The sequence below is a fragment of the Magnolia sinica genome, chromosome 13 (genome assembly GCF_029962835.1).
Source record: "Magnolia sinica isolate HGM2019 chromosome 13, MsV1, whole genome shotgun sequence".
NCBI lineage: Eukaryota > Viridiplantae > Streptophyta > Magnoliopsida > Magnoliales > Magnoliaceae > Magnolia > Magnolia sinica.
In genome coordinates, this window is record NC_080585.1 from 43,200,269 (window position 1) to 43,220,867 (window position 20,599).

Sequence of the window (20,599 nt, forward strand, 5' to 3'; positions counted from 1 at the left end):
CTTTTTTTTCCCCTATTGCATCTTTTGGAGGCTTGATGAAGTTCATGATCCAGAATGATCCAATGCAAAGATTTGTGGCACACCACTAGTTAAAGAAAGGCTATTAAAACTACTAAAACCCTATACCGTGAAACCGTCCCATGTTGTGGACTTAAACATGTGTTAAGCACAATTGTGGCAGGTTGAACGAGCCACATGGCCCAAACTCGAGTCTTTGGGACTCACATTTTCATTGTGCAAAATGTGATCATCTTCGACCTACATTGTTGCTCTCTGGTTGGAATGAATTTCACCTTGTCAATTTTTTTTATCTTGTCACACTCGTGATGAGTATTCAACAATTTTGACAGTTGGATTTCATTAACCACCTTCAGAATATACGTTGATGTCATATGCCTGCTCATGCAATATGAACATCACACCATCCTTACCCGACTATAGAGTTTTCCTTTCCACAGGTAGCAGAATCCTGAACACAGTGCCTGTTAATCAAGAAACCACACTCTCAAAACGTGGATCCCATTCAATCATGTACTATACTTAGGTCGTCTATTTTAGGAATGGAATTATTCTCCTTCCTTATCCCATATCTCATTCAATCATGTACTATACTTAGGTTGTCTATTTTAGGAATAGAATTATTCTCCATCATTATCCCTTAAATCAGGGATTGTAATCATCCAAAATTATGGGTCAACATAAACCATGTATAGCATTTTGTAATCTATTTAAGAGGATGAAATCTCACAATGAGACCGCGGAAATGAATCAAAACTTGATTTCAAGATTTCAACATTTCAACAGAAATTTCATGGTATCAGAGCCACGGTGCTCTCTTTGAAGTTCGTACGATTTTCTTTACGATTAGAGATTTCTCGTCTTCGATTGACTTCTCTCGCCATTCCCATCAATTTTTTATTTGCTGCAATACAATAAAGTTTCAACATCTTCTCTCAATTCATACACAACGAATCTATGATCTTCCAAGCAACGTCAAAAATTACTCTCAGTTCATGACAACCTAAATATTCAGAAAATTCATAAGATTTTTAACATTTTCTGCTCATCAGAGATCTGATCCATTATTAGTTGTCAATCATAGAAATAAGAAGTCTAGGGTATTTTTTATTCAATTTACTGGCAAAAATTATACTACTTGGGCTTTCCAATTCCAAGTATACCTTAAAGGCAAGGAATCGTGGGGGCATGTCTCCAAATCTGATTTGCTACCTCGAGATGATGAGAAAAAGATATCCTCCTGGCATACTTGGGATGCGAAAATCAAATCCTAGATTCTTTGATCAGTAGATCCTCAATTCATTTTGCATCTCAAACCCTACAAAACCGCAAAGGACATGTGGGAATTTTTTAAATAGGTATATCATCAAGGAAATTATGCACGTCAATTCCAATTAGAATTTAACATTGCTCATTATCATCAAGGAACTTTGTCCTTTCAAGAATATTATTCAGACTTTCTTAGTTTATGGGTTGAATATGATCAGATTAAATATGCTAATGTATCTGGCATCGTTCAGGCTTAAATACAAGGACTTCAAGCAACTAGTCACTGGGACCATTTTTTTTTATGAAACTACGTTCTGAATATGAGACTGTTCAGTCCAATCTAATGAGTAGGGATTCATCTCCATCCTTGGATGAATGCTTGAAAGAACTTCTTCGCGAGGAACAACGACAATTGACAAAAATACATTTGGAACAAAAAACTACATATGGTATTGTTGATGTTGCTTACAATGCTCAAGGAAAACCTTCTCCTTGTGATATGAGTATCGTGCAGTGTTACAGTTGTTAAAAAAAAAAAAAAATTGTCATTATGCCTCCCAGTGTTAATAGAAATTGTGTACTTACTGCAAAAGAACCGGTCATATCATTACTGAATGTTGTAAACGACCTCAGAATCGGAGCCTCCCAGTGTCAACAGAAATTGTGTACTTACTGCAAAAGAACCGGTCATATCATTACTGAAGTTGTAAACAACCACAGAGTCGGACTACTCCAAATCGGTTTCCTAGTGCCTACACAGCAACAACTGTTGCATATGTTCTAGAGCTAGTGATTTCATTTACTTCGACTATTGCCTCCTCATCTAGTACACAACCTGACTGGTCTGCTTCTCTGACCCCCAAAATGATCCAGCAAATGATTCTAAATTGCCTTTTCTAGACTTGGTGTCCCAAGTAAAACCAGAAAACCTCCTATTTAATATCTTAATTCCGAAGCATCAAATCACATGACATTCACATCTGAAAATCTTTCCAATGTCAAAAAATACACTTACATTCTCAAGTTTAGACTGTAGATGGAGACAGTCTTCTAATTATTGCAGTTGGTGACGTTCCTAGCTCTGTCACATTAACAAATGTTTATCTCTCTCCTTGCTTGACCACCAATTTCCTTTCTGCTGACCAAATTGTTGACAATAACTGCGATATCTTATTTTCACCTTCAGGTTGTGTGATACAAGATCAGATTTCGAAGAAAGTGATCGCGTAGGACCGTAAATGTGGACATCTCTTTCCTCTTTTCCTTTCTGCACTTCTTCAGCATAAACCAATAAATGGTTTGTTTTGTTTTTCTGTTCAGAATAATTGCCAATTGCGGCACAATAGGCTTGGAGATCCAAATTCCAAAACTTTATCAATGTTGTTCAATTATGGATTGACAAATAAATCTGTTGGTGTGAAATTTTGTGTTTCTTTTTATTGCAATACTTGTAAGTTTGGGGAAAGTAAGACCAAGGAGGATCGTTGCAGTAACTGTGGGCATTACGGTCCCCACCCCGTATCGGCCAATACAAAGCCGTAACGGCTGATACGCCCCTTGTAACGGTCAATTTTTTTTGTCAAAAAAATGTAATATATATATATATATACATATATATATATATATATATCTAATAAATTCGGAAAATTCTAAATATTCCAAATATGCATTCATTTATAATTTTGAACATGTTTATAGTGGTGTAACAGTCCACACTTTGGTGAGAAAGTTGTATCGAGTTGTGTGATAAATTTATTCACCTGACAACCTAAAATTGACTGCAAAACTCATAGATTTAATTTTCTAACTATCTAATATTAATGATAGATATATTAGAATGAATGTAATATCAAAATATCTCAAATGTATAGGTGTTTGCTATTATTTTTCATAATTTATTTCTATATTACATACTCGAGGATTTGCATAAATTACAATGTTCATTTTATTTAAAGTCTTCGACATGTCAGAGACTTCTCCTATCCTGTGATTCATGTCCCGTCATCCTCAAGTTAAGATATAAAAAAATAAAATAAAAATTAGTAGTGTTTGATATACCCCCATACAACTTGATTAAGTATTATTTGATTGTTTGTCAGGGGAGTTATTTTAAGTACAAGTTCGGCAGTGTCAAGTGTGTGCTTGCTTGGTGAATGTGTAGGTAATGGGTGTATAGCAAAACTTACCTTAAATGTAAGTAATGTTTATAAAAATATATACTTCCCATAATAAAATTCTCGAGTCACCACCAAAATGAAAATCTATTTCTTGTGGTTGCTCGACCTCCACGTCATCGTCATCATCAAGTTGCGTCTATGGAATAGGTGTTGCATATCCATAATATTTAGTGTCAGAGGGAAAGACCAAGTCAATGAAACCAGAGGATGGCTGATCTTGATTAGGCAATGACTTTGACCCTGAGTAAGAATATCCACCAGTGCCCATCGAATAATCGTATTGGTGCCCGTACTCAGGCTGTTGAGAATCTTGAGATTAAGAATATATATGTGATAAGTAACTTGGATTTGGATCTGAATATCTATAATCATATAGACATGGATCAAGAGGACTACTCTAACATGAATGTGACAGAACAAGCTCCATATAACTATAATTTCATTAGCCATAAGAATATCCATCATAATGCCTGGGACCATGGGCCTGTTGATGTTCCAGACCTCCTAGTGTACCACTAGACTTAGCCTCCTCCTGTTGGTTGTATTGTGACTTAGTACACTCATAAGTCTGACCTCTTGTACCTCGTCAATGTTCATCGACCTTGCAATCTGTAGACAGCTATATGGTGTGTTGAGCAATACCAGAGGTGGGAACAGCATCAAGTGCATCATCACCACCACCATCATGATCATCTGGCACGATCTTGCTACTATTATTGCTCGTACTCTTCCGTTGAGCCGAACTTTGCATGAACTCTGCCCTTCTTTCTGAGTCCAACACAGCTACACGACTCTCTTGTTGCGTCGAGCATATTATTGGGTCAATAACTTCCAATTCTTCACTATCCTCTTTATTATGTTTTTCCCTTGCTTCCAACCAAGGTAGATGCGGGCCGTCCTCGTCATAAATATTATCCAAGTTTATTGGACAGTAGTCCCTGTCACAGTTGCCTGTAATGCTCGTATGATGTCGTTGCATTATTAGCCTCATGTTGTAGTGAACGAAGACAAAATCTATCGACCATCCTAGTCTGTAATCTTTTTTTTTTTTTAATGAATAAGTGCAAAAAAACTTCAGTTCCTTTCGCAGCTAGAAGAAGATGTCTAGCTCAACATTTTTACAACAATTTTTTGGAAAGCCTCCGTACTCTCTACGAAATTCATCCACCATTCGCCCGGTTGCAACCTAAATACCACATGTTGTGCAAGAGCATCTCCAAAGCTACCCTGGAAATTTCCAAATGTATCTAATTCATTTAACGTCTTTATTTGTATATCTAAGTCAAGCTCTAATCTCTTTATCACATTCTTTAGCCCAACACGAACTTCATTATACGCAACAAATGATTTGGCATATCTGTACCTAGGATTTAGGCAGTAACATGTTGCAAGAAGATTGTGATGGAGTTGTGTTATAAATCCATTGTCGATCATATTCCAATAAGACTCACAGCTTGTACAATCACATTGAATAGCCAACTTCGCCTTATCCATGGCATCATAGAGGAAACCCATGGTAGGTGCTTCATCGATTTCAACAAAACAGAGTACCCTCATTAGTAGCTCCATCACCTTTAGGATCTTCTAGACCTTCTTCCAATATTTGTTGTCCCTTATGATGTTTACAACATCAACCGAATATGCAGAATACGTGATTTAATGCTAGCATGCAACGTGGAGATTATCAAAGAGTCCATAAAGTAATTCAATTAACAAAAGATGTTAACCCATAAGAGAGCTTCTCTCTTCTTCTTTTTCTCTTCTCAAATCTCGACTAGAGTTGGAAATCCCCCCTAAAAATTTGAAATTAAAAATCCGGCATAATTACAACTATGCCACTCACTTAAGTGAAGTGGTCCATCATCTAAAATAAAAAAACTAAAACATTTATTATCAATCTCAACCATCAAATAACTCATAAAAATAACAAAAAACATAAAGAAAGTAATATCAGAGTCCAAGGGGCCCAGATCTAAAAGATCTGGTGGCCCAATGGCCTGATTGACAAGATCCAACAGTCAGATCGATATGAAATAGAAATCATATGACTAAAATGATCTCTTAAGCAGCCCACACGCATCATTCCAAAGTGAGGTCTTCCTGATGCACGTCCAATGCATGTGGGGTCTTCAAAATAACCTGGCAGACCCCATCTGGAACTCGTCTCCCATCCACAAAGAAAGTTGCGCTGATGTGGGTGGTCGTCTCCATCTCGGGTACAACCAAGTAGGTCCTCTAATGTCCCCATCAATTCCCCTCGACTGAGGAGATTTCGCCTCTGGCGAAATAAAGCTGCAGTGATGCTCAAGGAGATCCGGGTCTCGTCGTTAAAGCTCTACCTCTATAATCCACGTACTGTCTGATTTTGTTCTGCCCTTCCACTTGACAAGGTACTTCTGGTAACCGTCATGTCATGTGGAAACCGCTTCTTCATCTAAGATATCCTCTATCTCCTCTCTTCTCATAGGCATGGATGGTACGGATGGTAAAGGTTGAGAAGAGGGGTCAGGTAATGGCAATGGGTTTTGGGACAGGTCAAGGGCATCATCATCAAAGTTCATCAGGGTTAAGGGAAGGTCCATGAAACAGTACAAGATCTTCCACATTAAAGGTCGAACTAATACCCATGTTAGGTGGAAGATCTATCGAGTAAGCATTCGAACCCAGTCTTTTCAAAACTTTATATGGTCCGATGTTACAGGCTTGTAATTTTTTTTATGGTTCTTTATGGAAACCTTTTTGGACATATTTTAATCATGACTTCATCACCCATAACAAAATCTTTAAACTTATGGTGTGACTCAGCAATCATTTTGTATGTTTCATTACTTATATTGGTTCTTTTTCTAATCTCCATATGCAAGTCATGCATATATTATATAGATGCATGTGCAAACTCTGAAGGCCTATGGAACACAAACATTGGTATGCAATCTATAGGGGTCCTAGGCTCATCTACTTGTCTTTCCAAATCCACTTCCTCCCCAAGACTCATTTGATCATGATAAAGTTTTGGTAGAGTCAATGCATGAATGTCCCACACGGGTGTAAGCTCATCCGGTATGTCCTTTAGAATAACAACACGACTCCTCCAATACTAGACTCACCTTAAATGGTAACTCTACACTACCCTCGGGTGTAACCTCAGGGGACATCTCCATAACAACCTTAGGTGTGACCTCACTTGCCACGTGGGCATACAACATCAAATCAGTTTTAGTCTCTCTTTCAGACTCTTTGGCATTAACTATAAGAAGAGACTCAAGTTGTAGTTTCATCACACCTTCAGGACCACGTTGCTTGACGTCCTCCTTTTCTGAGGTGCTTTTGGGCGAGAGAGGCTTCAAGACAATCCTTTTGCCTCCATATAGAAATGAACACGCAGTGTTGCGTCACTGTCATACGACTAAAGCCTGCCCAAAATGATGTACCCTATATCCATAGGCAAAACATCACACCACAACGTGTCCGTATAGGAACCAAACTGGATAGGAATGGGACAACGCTAAGAAACCAGAATTGAAGATGCGTCAACCCATGAGACTCAGTAGGGCTGAGGGTGAGGAACGACAAGCATACCTAAGCGGTCCACGGTGCTAGCAGAGACCACATTGATGTAACTGCCACTATCAATCATCACCATGCAGTTTTTGCCACCACACTTGGCATAAGTGTGGAAAATTGAATTCATGTGCCAATCATCACTTTCTACAATCTGGCTTAAGGTGCAGGCAATAATTGCAAGTGGCACAATCTCAACTTGAACCCCAACTTATGATTGGACATCTTCCCTAATGTCGAGGTTCACCTGAAGGGGGGCTTCAAGCTTATTGACACGTGCATTGATCACAGTTAATTAAGTTGCGATGATCCTATTGTACGCTTCAATAGCCGTCAGACGGTTGTCGATAGCGTTAAGGACCTCGACAATCTGCTCTAGATTCATAGTGGGATGTAGACCAAAACCACATCCAAAACGAGTGGCCATACACAAGGTAACTCTTAGGGGAACCTAAATCCTAGGGTAAGGTTATGACAAAGACAAAACCAACCTGGAAATCAAGTTGGAAACACTAGGGACACTAATCTAAAAATTTAGCAAGCTGCTACCCTCAAATATTATGTTCAAAATTCATAAGGATGGTGATCCGAGGGTGCAAACTGAAAATTTAGCAAGAGTGTAATCTAAAAATTATAAACTGAAATTTCAGCAATGTAACAACTTGAGATTACTATGCTAAAATTTCAACAACGGTATAAGTGGAAACGCTAGCAGAAAATTCAGCAATAAGATACTTTCAAAAAAAAAATCAACAATATGATCTTATATGCAATGTATGCTCTACTAACCCTAGATGTGACTCTAACCTGGATGTAACACAAAAATCCTATGCTAAACATGTCTCTGATACCAAATTTGATGCAGGACACATGATTTAATGCTAGCATGCAGCGTGGAGATTATGAAAGAGTTCATAAAGTAATTCAATTAACAAAAGATGTTAATCCGCCAAATTATTAAGAGTAAACAATAGGAAATAAAATCTGATTTAACCTAAATCACATGCCCGTTGCTAAGAAATCACATAAATCTATTAAAACTAGGCTCGATGGAAGGATAGAACCTCCAACTTAGCATAGGCATGTTCCACACTCAAGGGACAGATTTGTATGTTTTATAATTAGGGTTAGGAAAGGGAAAATCTAAAATTTGGAAAATTAGGGTTTATGGGAATTGGGAATTTTGGAAGGGTTTTAGAAATTGGGGAAAAGAGGAAATTGAAGATCTAGGGTTTAAAAGGTTGTAACGGAAGGGAAAAGAGAGACAATTGAAGAAGAATAATAATACATTTCGAAGAATAATATCTAGGGTTTAGAAGGTTGTAATTTGAATAATGCATCATATTGAACCATAACAATAGAGATTTTTTTTTTTTTTAAAAAAAAGGTATAAATACCTATTTTTGAAGACTTTCCAGAAAATAGCTCACGAAGCTTCGATTCAACAAAATTCTTAAAATAACTTGTTTTAATCCTCAAATTCAAGCTACGAGTGGTTGAAATTTACAGTAAAGTAGTTTAGAAAAGAATTTGAAAGAGAAAAGTGTCAAAAATGAAAAAAAAATCATAACTTAAAAAGACAAAAAAATAAAATAAAATAAAATAAAATAAGGATAGTAGTTTTTTTACCGTTACGGGGGGTAACAGTCGTTATGGGTCATAACAGCCGTTACGAGTCTAAAAGTTAGGGGGTCATCGTTTCGACCCCGTATCGCGTAACGGTGCCAATCATTACCATTACATATCAACCATTATGACCGATACGTAACCGATTTTAAATACCTTGACTAAGACCCTTTCATTTCCTACATCCATTACATTAAGTTCAAATTGTTTTGATTTAATACATAATGATGTATGGAGAATTGCCAAGGTATTCAAAATCGGTTACGTATCAGCTGCAACAGAAGACACGTAACGGTAACGGTCGACAACGTTACGTAATACAGGGTCAAAATGGTGAGCCCCTGACTTTTGGACTCATAACGGCCGTTACCCCCCGTAACAGTAAAAAAAATGACTATTTTTTGTCTTTTTATGTGCGATTTGTTTCATTTTTGGAATTTTTCTCTTCCAAATTTTTTCCTACACTATTTTAATACAAATTCCGACCATTCCTATCTTGAATTTGAGGATCAAAACAAGTTATTTCAAAGATTTTGTTGATTCGAAGCTCCGTGGTCTATTTTTCAAAAAATCTTCAAAAACGGGTATTTATACCTTTTTTTTAATCTCTGTTGTTGTGGTTGAATATGATGCATTATTCAAATTAGAACATAAGAATGTGCATTTAACAGATTATGAAACTGATTTATATTTTTCTTTATTTCTTTATTTTCGGACTATTTTCGGCCGATTTTTAAAATTTAAGAAAAATAATTTTTTTTCAATCCTTTTCTGTTTTAATGGTTGAATATGATGTGTTAATCATAGTAGAACATATCAATATGCATTTAACAGATTATGCAACTAATTTTATTTTTTTTATTTTCAGATTATTTTCAGCTAATTTTTAAAAATTAGGAAAAATCATTTTTTGAATCTTTTTCTATTTTAATGGTTGAATATGATGTTTGATCACATTAGAACATATCAATGCGCAATTAACATATTATGCAACTGATTTTCTCTTCTTCTTTTTTTCAAAATATTTTCGACCAATTTTTAAAAATTAGGAAAAATCATTTTTTAATCTTTTTCTATTTTAATGGTTGAATATGACGTGTTAATCGTAGTAGAACATATCAATCAATGTGCATTTAACATATTATGCAGCTGATTTTCAATTTTTTTTCGAACTATTTTTACCTTATTTTTAAAAATTAGGAAAATTTATTTTTTTTCATTCCTTTTTTTGTTTTAATGGTTGAATATGATGTGTTAATCATAGTAAAACATATCAATGTGCATTTAACAAATTATGTAACTGATTTTATATTTCTTTTTCTAACTATTTTCGTACAATTTTTAAAAATTAGGAAAAATAATTTTTTTCAATCTTTTTTTGTTTTAATGGTAGAATATGAGGTGTAAATCATATATCAATGTGCATTTCACATATTATGCAACTAATTTTCTTTTTTCTTTTCTTTTTTTTATTTTTTTAGGACTATTTTCAGCCGATTTTAAAAAATTAGAAAAAAAATCATTTTCTCGATCCTTTTTCTATTTTTATGATTGAATATGATGTGTTACTCATAGTAGAACATAATAATGTGCATTTAACATATTATGCAACTGATTTTCTGTCTTTTTTTCTTTTTTTTTGGATTAGTCACTTTATGTTTATATTTTATTTTTTTTACAGGTTTTGGAGGCTTCGTAGGGTTTAGAACTTAATTTCCTCTTTATTGATTACATTCAGAAGTTCGAACTTTATTTCATTAATTTATTTACATTAATTTTGATATTTAATTAATTCATTCTCCTATAAAAACCGTATTTAAACTTAGAGAATCGAGTAGACTCTCACGTAGGCCATATCTACCTTAAAAAATGTCTAGGTCTGGCCAACAAGGAAGTGAGGATATTAGATGGCAACATTGTCAAAGGGTAGGTGGTGGTAGTTACCAAATGAAGTGCAACGACAATGATAGACTAACAACTGGTGGAATTACACGACTCAAACAACATTTGGCATATCGAAAGGGTTAAGTTGCAAGACACATTAGAGTACCAAAAGAGATAATGACCTCAATGCAAGCCAGTTCATATGACTCGAAGGGAAAACGTGTTGTTGTGCAAAAGAAGAAATACGAGATTCTGAAGGCAGCCCGACATGAGGTGTTTGGTCCTGAATATATATGAGCGTTCATGATAGAGATATTATTTATTCTGATGACGATTCAGATCAAAAAGTAACCATAATTAGGAGAGAGAGCTCACGCTTTGCTCGTGAAGAAGAAGAATGTCAGTGCATGTTTGGCACGAGGAGGTTGCTACTTGATAAGGGGGAAGGGGGCATTGGGAGTGGGAGTGCAATTGCATTTGCAAGTGGGGGTGAGGGTAGGTTGGGTGGATTACGACGTATATTTGGCAGCCAACGGGATACATCTTCATGTGATGCCCTTATACATGTCAAAGAAGTAAACGAGCCTAGGAAACCCTCTGTTGATCGAATCCTATTTAGGAAAGAATCAACTAAACAAAAGAAGATAAAACAAATGTAGAGTAAAACTTTAATTGAGAAGCAAGGTAGGGAAGGAGCAAAGTTATTTATACATGCCAACATACCCCTTAACACGGCCAATTCTCCATATTGGTAGGTGGTAATTGATGCAACAACAAAAGCAGGGGAATGAATTAAAGCTCTCACGGCTAGAGAGACTAGGGGGAAATAGACAGATGCAGAGTATGTGGATGTGAAAGCATACGTGGCTACCTTTAAACCCATATAGTATGCCAGAGGATGCACAATCATGTGCGATGGTTGGACTGGCCCAACCAAAGGCGGCATGATCAACTTCATGGTGTACTGTCACTTGGGAACGGTGTACCATAAGTCAATTAATGCCTCAAAAGAAACAAAAAATGCTAATTATATTTTTTCCCTAATGGATAAAGTGGTGGATGATATTGGAGAGGAGAATGTGGTGCAGATTGTGACAGATAACGAAGCAACATATAAGGTTGCAGAATAAAAGTTGATGATAAAGATACCACATATATTTTAGTCATCATGTGTTGCCCATTATATTGATCTTATATTGGAAGATATTGGGAAGAAAAAGAAGAAGAGATTTAGGGAAATGGTTGAAAGGGCAAGACAAGTGACAACTTTTATTTACAAACATAATCAAGTAGTCGCAATAATAAGTACACGAATGGATGAGAATTGTTGAGGCCTGCGGCAACTAGATTTGTATCAAACTTTATAGCATTGGAGAGTTTATATGATGGAGGGACATGTGATGACCTAACCCTAGATGCATGTATAATCTGGTTAAAGAATATTCATATAAATACACCAATTAATTAACCGTTTCCAATCAAAGAGATTAGGAAAATCTCAACATAAAGATGAGGTTATTCCAACAAGATCATGCCCCTTAGCATAAGATCACGTAAACAGTAAAAAGGGAGGACCTATAGATATGAGGATATCCCAGATCTAGCATAAGTCATTCCACGGTTAAGTTTGGATCTGGTTCTACTAACTAACCATCCCTCTTTTCCCTTCAAACTAGAAAAGGGGTATCTAGAGAGGAACGAAAAGGGTGAAGAATGAAGGGTTCAAAAAAATGTGATTGCAAGGGCTAGACGAATCACGGTCTATAGATATAAACACATCATTCTTCTCAGTCGAATGAGAAAACACATTGGGGGTAACTTGCTACATCCAGTAGTCACCCATTTCGCTACAGCCTTCTTATCACTATAAAGGTTACATGCAAAAAAATCAGAACCTAGAAGTTTTGTAGTGTTGACCGATTTTACAAGTGAGCATTGGTCAAAGAAGGTTGAAGAGAAACAGGTTCAATAAACAATCATTCCGCAAAGTTTTTGGACTCATGTGGTAAAGGCACTAAAAGCATCCAAGCCCTCAATTACTATGTTGCGATTGGTGGACAAGGATGAGAAGCCTCCGATGGGTTACATATATGCTGCAATGGAGAGAGTGAGAAATAAGATCATGGACCATATTAACTATAGCGAGCATGATTGCAAGCCCATTATAGATATTATAGATAGAAGATGGGGCAGTCAAATGTTATCTCCATTGTATTCACTTGCTTACATCCTTAACCCGGTTTGTTTATTTGCTTCTTCTAATCTAGCAGAAGTACTTACCATACATATTGTTGGATTTATTGATATGTTGGAAAGAATGATTCCAGATAGAGAAGAACAAGACAAGATCTCAGCTCTACTAGACTTCTATACAAAGAGTGAGGACATTCTCAAGAGATATCATCATCAAGCATCGGATAATGAAATTGCTCAGTAAGTAGTATGAATGTATCAGCTCTCTTACAAATAGTTTTTTTTTTTACAATGTAATCTACAAAGTCTAACCTACTTAAACTATTTTTCTCAGTTGACTGGTGGGTTGCCTATGGAGTGGACCCGAACAGGAAGGATTCGGCTCTAAAGAAGTTACCCATGAGGATTCTTGGATTCACATGTTCTGCCAGCAGTTGCGAGCGCAACTTGAGCACGTTCGAAATGGTAAGTTTGGAATGAAAATGTTAATATGTTAGTATGTTACCGAATTACAGTTTGGTAATTGTAACTTCAACTTATAAGTGTAAGCTAATTAACCAAATGGCTAATACTAAATGCGATTTCATTCATGCAGATTCACACCAAGAAAAGGAATCGGCTTGAGCAAAAGAAGTTTAACGACTTGGTCTTCGTCCAATACAATCAGAAATTGTAAGAACAATTCCAGACTATGAAAGAAAAGCCTGATTTCTTTGACCTATCTGCTTAGACGAGCCGGATGCAGATAATGAGTGGCTCGTAGAGACGGAGGACCCAGTATTTGCAGGAGAGGACTTGACATGAGAGCAAGTTAAAGATGTTGCATATGGATCGACACCTGGAGAAGGTACTACTTCCACTCGAAGGTGAAGGATAGGGAGGCGAGTAGTATCAGTCAACCTGTGAAAGAGATTGAGGAGATGGGAGGAGAATGAGATAATGATGATCAGGCTGAAGATCCACCGTTGGATGTTAATGAAATATTAATACATACAGATGATGAAAAAACAGAAGAAGAAGAAGTGTATATGGAAGGAAGAGATGACTCGGATGATGATGGTGATGGTGATGATGATGGTGTTGATGATCAAATGCCACAATGGAAAATAGATCAATGTACATAGTAGCATTTACAATTTAGTATTATTTTGTTATAATAGATCAATAATAAATAAATATCTTCTTCATTTTGTTTACTTACTAAGTGTATTGATTGATATTTGTGAACTACATTGTCAAATGTTGATGACATAATGTTTAATTTATTGTTTAATTGGTTTTATTTTACTCAAATGTATTTTAAACATATAAAATTATCTATCTATTAACTAAGGAAAGTTTTCCATACTTTCTTATATTTTTTTTCATTTTCTTTCTTATTTTCCCCCTATTTTTCTGATTTTTTAAAATTTTTCAAAAACATATATATGCAACCGCATATGCAACGATGTGCGATCGCATATGTGCACAAGCATATGCGATCGCGCACGATCGCATGTGCGATATGACAATGTTGTTCAAGCTTCCCTCCATGCATCATTTCATATGAAGGATTTGGATCCGCTCACTTACTTCCTTGGAATGGAGGTTCATCGATCTTCTAGAGGATTGTGTCTCAATCAACACAAATATATTGAGGATCTCCTTGAACTTGCCAACCTTCAGCGTTCTACACCTCTTGAATTAAATGTCAATTTGAGCAGAGATGACGGTGATCTTCTCCCTAATCCTACCTTATATCCACGACTTGTTGGAAGTTTAATTTAACTATCACCAGACCTTATATATCTTATGTTGTCAACTTGTTGAGTCAATTTATGAGTGCTCCCCGGCATCTTCACTTAACGACAGTCAAAAGCCTCATTTAATACCTTCTTGGCACAACCTAAAGGGGTTTTTACTTTCCCACAACTAATGATCTTACCCTACATGCATACTCTAATGTTGATTAGGCCGGTTGCCCCAACACACGTCGATCAACCACTGGTTGGTGCATATACCTTAGCAAGGCATTAATCTCCTAGAAATGTAAGACGTAGGATCGGGTATCAAAATCTTCTACAAAAGCAAAGTATCAAACTATGTCCTATGCTTGTTCTGAAATCCTTTGGCTCCGTGGACTTCTGGCTGATCTAGGCTTTGTTCAACCTCATCCTACGCCTCTACATGTTGCTAATACCAATGTCATTAAAATTGCAAAGAATCCAATGTTTCATGAGCATACAAAACGCATCGAAGTTGATTGTCACTTCATTCGTGATGAATATGAGCGCCGAGTCATCAACCTCCCTCATGTCTCCACCAACCATCAAATCACTGATACCTTCACGAAAGGACTGCCTCAACTACGCCGTCGATTCCTCGTGTCCAAATTGATGTTGTTTGATTCTTTGGCATCAATTTGAGGGGGGTGTCAATCAAGGGACACCACTCTTGAAACATGGATCCCATCAATCATGTACAATACTTAAGTTGTCTATTTTAGGAATGGAATCATTCTCCATCATTATCTCATTCAATCATGTACTGTACTTAAGTTTTCTATTTTAGGAATAGAATTATTCTCCTTCATTATCCCTTAAATCATTTATTGTAATCACCCAAAATTATGGGTCAAAATATACCATGTATAGCATTATGTAATCTATTTAAGAGGATGGAATCTCATAATGAGACTCCGAAATTGAATCAAAACTTGATTTCAAGATCTCAACATTTCAAAATTCTGTAGAAATATCAGTGTCATTGCCTCCCATGTAGTAAATTGCACACATCAATCATGTTGCATTGCAACAAACTTCATCATATCCAACATCAATGTTAAAATAAATCAAGCAATGACATATTATTTCTTTGATTTCATTTTCAATCCTAAAGCACACCACTTTTTAAGGTTGTAAAGATATTTCGAAGTTTCTCTTTAATGCTTCAAACCATTGCCCTCCATGTGTAGTTTTCACAATTACCAATATCAATCCCCAACTTGCACTATCTCTCTTTCAATGTGCAAGCTTCATGAAGGCTTGGTACAATTGGTACTCCTCCAACCTTCTTCCCTCGACCATTTTGGAAACAACAGAACCTGTCATACAAACATATTGTCAGTTTTGTTCCCATTTATATACTCGTGCACAACAGCTTTATTAGTTGCTAGCTCCATTAGGCTTCTCTTCTTCAAGTGCATCTTCTTCTTGAATCTTCACAATTTGACTTCACCTTTGAATTTTCTTTAAGAACACTCAAAAGGAACAATGTCCACACCAGAAGAACTCGTAGCGCCTTGGTTGATCCTTATTATGCCTAGGGGCAGGCTTGTGATCCACTTCCTTTTACTTTCCTTACCCTTGTCTATGGTTTGGTGGTTTTTGATTCAGAAGAGACGCACGCTGATTTCCTTGAAAAAAACTTGTGCAAGGATTTTGAGCTACCCACACCTTAAGTGCTCTTTGGCTTTCAATGCTAGTGTAGATAGGCCTCATCCACCAAACAAAATCCCAGTGACCAAAATCTTCCATTGGATCTTGTAATCCAACCAGATAAAGTACTTTGTTATTGACTGATCTATGATTTTGCGGAGGTCTTTTTGGATCGTAACGTTGTTGCAACATGTGATTGCAACAAAGTACCGTAGCACATACTTCAGGGCATATCATAGCACTCCCCTTTTTTACAATAAGGCAATTAAAAGCTACTAACACCCTAAAAAATGAAAGTAAACCCTTTTATTGGCTTAATAACAAATTTAATACATGATGGGCATGCTAAATAGTCCCACAACTTGGGCTTTGGGACCCACATCTTCATTGCATGCTTCTTGTCCTAGCTTCCATTACTAGTTACTAGTTGGAAGGTTGATAAACAAAAGGTGAATCCTACACAATGACCAAAATTATTTTTAAGCAAGCACTAAACAAATGATACATCACATTACTTTGTCCTGCAAGTTATAAAAGAAACGGGAAATCAAATAAATGATTAACACGACATGCTTCCCATTGAGCCACTCCGTCTTGGTTGTACAGATGAAGAACTGGGAGCCATTTGTTCCAGATCTGGCATTGACCATGGACAGGACCCTAGCCCGGTGTGCTTTAAAAAAACCCATCTCCATCTCCACTAGGGTTGTACACGAGTCGAGCTAGCTCGACAAACTCGCTCGAATCGGCTCGAGTCAGCTCAGATTGACTCGGCTTCAATGGCCGATTGGGGTCGAGTCAAGCTATTTTTGTGAAGCTCGAGTTGAGTTCGAGCCGAGTTCGAGCATGGGTCATTTCAACTCGACTTGACTCGAACTCGACTGGACTCAAAGCTCGAACTTGAGCTCGACTCAATTAATAAATATAAATTTTTTAATATTATATATATATATATATATATATATATAATTCTTAAGTTTAAGTTTTTAAAAAAAACAAAAAAACAAACAAACAAATAAAAAACCCAAGCTAACCCAACCAGCCCTACTTTTGGGGCTTTCCCTTTCTTCTCCTCTCTCTCTACTACACAACCCCACCCAGCCGCTGCCCACACGCCTGCTCGGCCAGCATCCACTGGACCTCCAGGGCTTCCAGCACGCTGCCCGCATGCACGCATAGACTCGTCTCCACCGAACCTCTCTTTCTCTCACTCTCCCGACTCCCGGTCTCTCCGAACGAACCCGCACCCCATCGGCCAATCCCGATCGAAGGTGGAAGATAGTATTACTGAAAATGGAGGTTTTGGTGGGCCATCAAAGTAGGCCAACAGCACTGGACAGTTCCGATCGAAGGTGGAAAATAGCATACACTTGTAACACTTCTAAAATAGCCAGGTAGGTCACCATGCATCTTCCTCATTTTTATTTTTCCTTCATTCTTCATTTTTGTTTGTTGGGATGGCCCACTTGAGACATATGTTGTTGGCCACTCATCTATTGGGGGATCAATACTTCTTGGATCGGTCCATTGATGTATGAGACGATCTAGCCGTCCATCCACTTAGTGGACCACCATTGGATTGGGCCACTTCATGTATGTATTGTATCCTTGATGATATGAACAAGCTCGAGCTCGACTCAAGGTAAACTCGACTCGACTCGACAACTTTGGCAAACAAGCCAAGCTTCAATGTTGAGCTCGAGGCTGAGCTCGAGCTCGAACTCGAGTACAATATGGACGAGTCGAGCCGAGCTTGGCCCACCTCGACTCGACTCGGCTCGATGTACGGCCCTAATCTCCACTCCCTCTCTCACATCCAACTCCAAGTCTCCATGCCAAGGGTAAAGGCAATCTAATTTTCAAGTCTTTTAAAACCTCTCTCTTTCCTTATTATTTTCTTTCCCTTTCCCCCAACATAGAGAAAGAAAAGATCATATACTGATCAATGGCAAAAAATTTGTTTCTTCTTCTTCATTTTTTCGTTTCTCCTTTTGAAAGGGCTCGGGCTAGGGCCGGACCCTGTATGAACATGCCAGGTTGGGCTTAGACTAGACTATTTTGGCCCATCATGGGCCCGGGCCAGGTTTGGGCTTATGTTGAAGAAGGCAGGCCAAGCTTGGACATAGCTTGGCCCGACCCTAATCTGGACCGTTGACACCCCTACTTTCGGGTCATGGACCATTGACTCTAGTGCAACTAATCACATGACAAGTTGGGAAAGTAACTTCCAATCATATATGCCCTTTTCCCATGTCTTAAGCTAGCCGATGAGTCCTATTCTTCAATCTCTTGAAAAACACGCTATCAATTGAATCCTTTTATGAAATTATCTTTTGCATTACATGCTCCCTATTTTCCTAATAGTTTGCTATTTGTTACTTCTCTTACTAAGCAGCTGAATTGTTTTGTTGCATTCTTTTTTACCATTGTGTTATACAGGATCTGCAGACTTATCAAATGATTGGTGGTGAATGTGAGGCTCAACAACTCTATTTTCTGAACTGGAGAGAGCAACCCTACTATGTCAGTCGTCAAGTCAAGATTTAATAAAAACTATGTTTCACCATGGCACACACACATAGCTCATGCGTCAGTCAGGTCTTTGCATATTGTATTTCCTAATAAATTCTCAGCTTGGTTTAAAATTCAGTGTGAAACTTGTGTACTCTCTAAAGCATTGTTGAACTGCTTATCCTATTAGTGAATCCAATTCAAATATGATATTCCTTTTAAATTAATTTATTCAGATGTGTGCGATGGGAATTAATTCATTCGGACGTTTGTGACCTTGCCCCAACTTTATCTTTATTTGGATATTGCTACTTGATTTCCTTCATAGATGATTGTTCTCGTTTCACTTGCATGTTTCTCATGAACAGTAGGAGCAAAGTTCCTGCCATTGTTCTTATATTTATTGAGTTTGTAAGACTAGATAATGCTAGGGAGTACACTTGTCATGACTTGAGCACTTATCTTACTACTAAAGGGATATCTTTTCAAATATCATGTCCATATACTCCACAGGAAAATAAGGTTACCAAAAGGAAAAATCATCACTTGTTGGAGGTAACTCAATCTCTCATGGTCGGAATGGGTGTTCCTCGAACATATTGGGCCAATGCAGTTCTTTACAGCAACCTTTATGATAAATAGGACGCCTATTTCTGTGCTCGACAACAAATACCGCTTACAGGTTTTGCAGCCCAAAGGCACCCACCTATTCAGTCTCACACCTAGAGCGTTTTGCTATGTTTGCCTTCTTCACCTTCAATCTAATTCTCATGATAAATTAAGATATTGACCTATCAAGTGAGTGTACTTGGGATATTCAGCCACTCAAAAAGGTTATAGATGCTTTTATCATATTGGTAGAAAAAGGTTTTTGTCTAGGGATGTAACTTTCTTTAAGAACATGGTATTACTTATCATATCCAAGGTGTTCTATAACGGTAACGGTGGCAATAACGGCCACCACCGTTACCTTTATGATACGGGTCGTAACGGCTATTACGTCCCCCGTAACGGCCGTTATAGTCTCCTTTTTTTTTTTTGAAAAAAAAAAAATCCTGAAAAACCTGTATCTATCCCGTAATGTTGATTATAAAGTATGGAAAATCTGTATTTGCCCCATAACAGACAATTACGAGGTTATTATGGCCTTTATAGGGACATAACGTGCCATTAACGGCAATTACGGGTCATTTTTTCCATAACGGCTGTTACGGCCGTTACTACCCCGTAACGTGTAACGATTGCCACTGTTTCCTTTATGTAATGGCCTTTACGGCCCCATAATGGCCTTTATGGCACATCATGATCATATCCATAAAGCAGTTTATTTTATCCTTCACTAAGTGCTTTTTCAGCAAGGTCATCAAATGATCGCCAATCTAGTATTGGTTATTGTACGTCTGTTGGTGAAAATCTCATTACGTGGAAGAGCAAGAAACAGTCGATCATCGCTCACTCTTCTACCAAGGCCAAGTATCACTCTATGGGCCATGCCACGTGTAAGGTTCTTTGGCTTCAATTGCTTCTCTCAGACCTTGGTATTAGTGTGCCTAATGGGTTTATATCATTTTCTCACATCTCTTCTCAACATTAATCGGCCAATGTTCTTATAAAGGTTGTATGGTCTCCTCAACTTTGTGACATTATTTTCAAGCTGGGCATTAGTGACATTTATGCTCCAGCTTGAGAGGGAGTGTTGGAATATGGGCTTTTTGTTTATGAGATGGGCTTAGGGTTTTTAGTACAAGCCCACTTCAATTAGGGTTTCTCTATTTTTCTATAAATTAGAGGTGCGGGGGAGAAATCTCTACACATTGGTTTTCTCCTCTCTCAATGAGCCAACGAGTCCAGATATTCAATCTCGACAGTCAGCTGGTCCAGATCTAGAGGGTTGGATCCTCAATCAAGACTTCCTGGACAAATCATGTCTTCAATTAGCCAGCT

At 37.4% G+C, this 20,599-nt stretch overlaps 1 protein-coding gene across 1 annotated transcript in view; it reads right to left on the reverse strand.

The window, feature by feature from the left end:
• Positions 1-20,599, reverse strand: part of LOC131223681 (cytosolic endo-beta-N-acetylglucosaminidase 1-like) — an 86,115-nt gene that overhangs the window by 64,305 nt on the left and 1,211 nt on the right. The gene's annotated exons all lie outside the window — the stretch shown is intronic.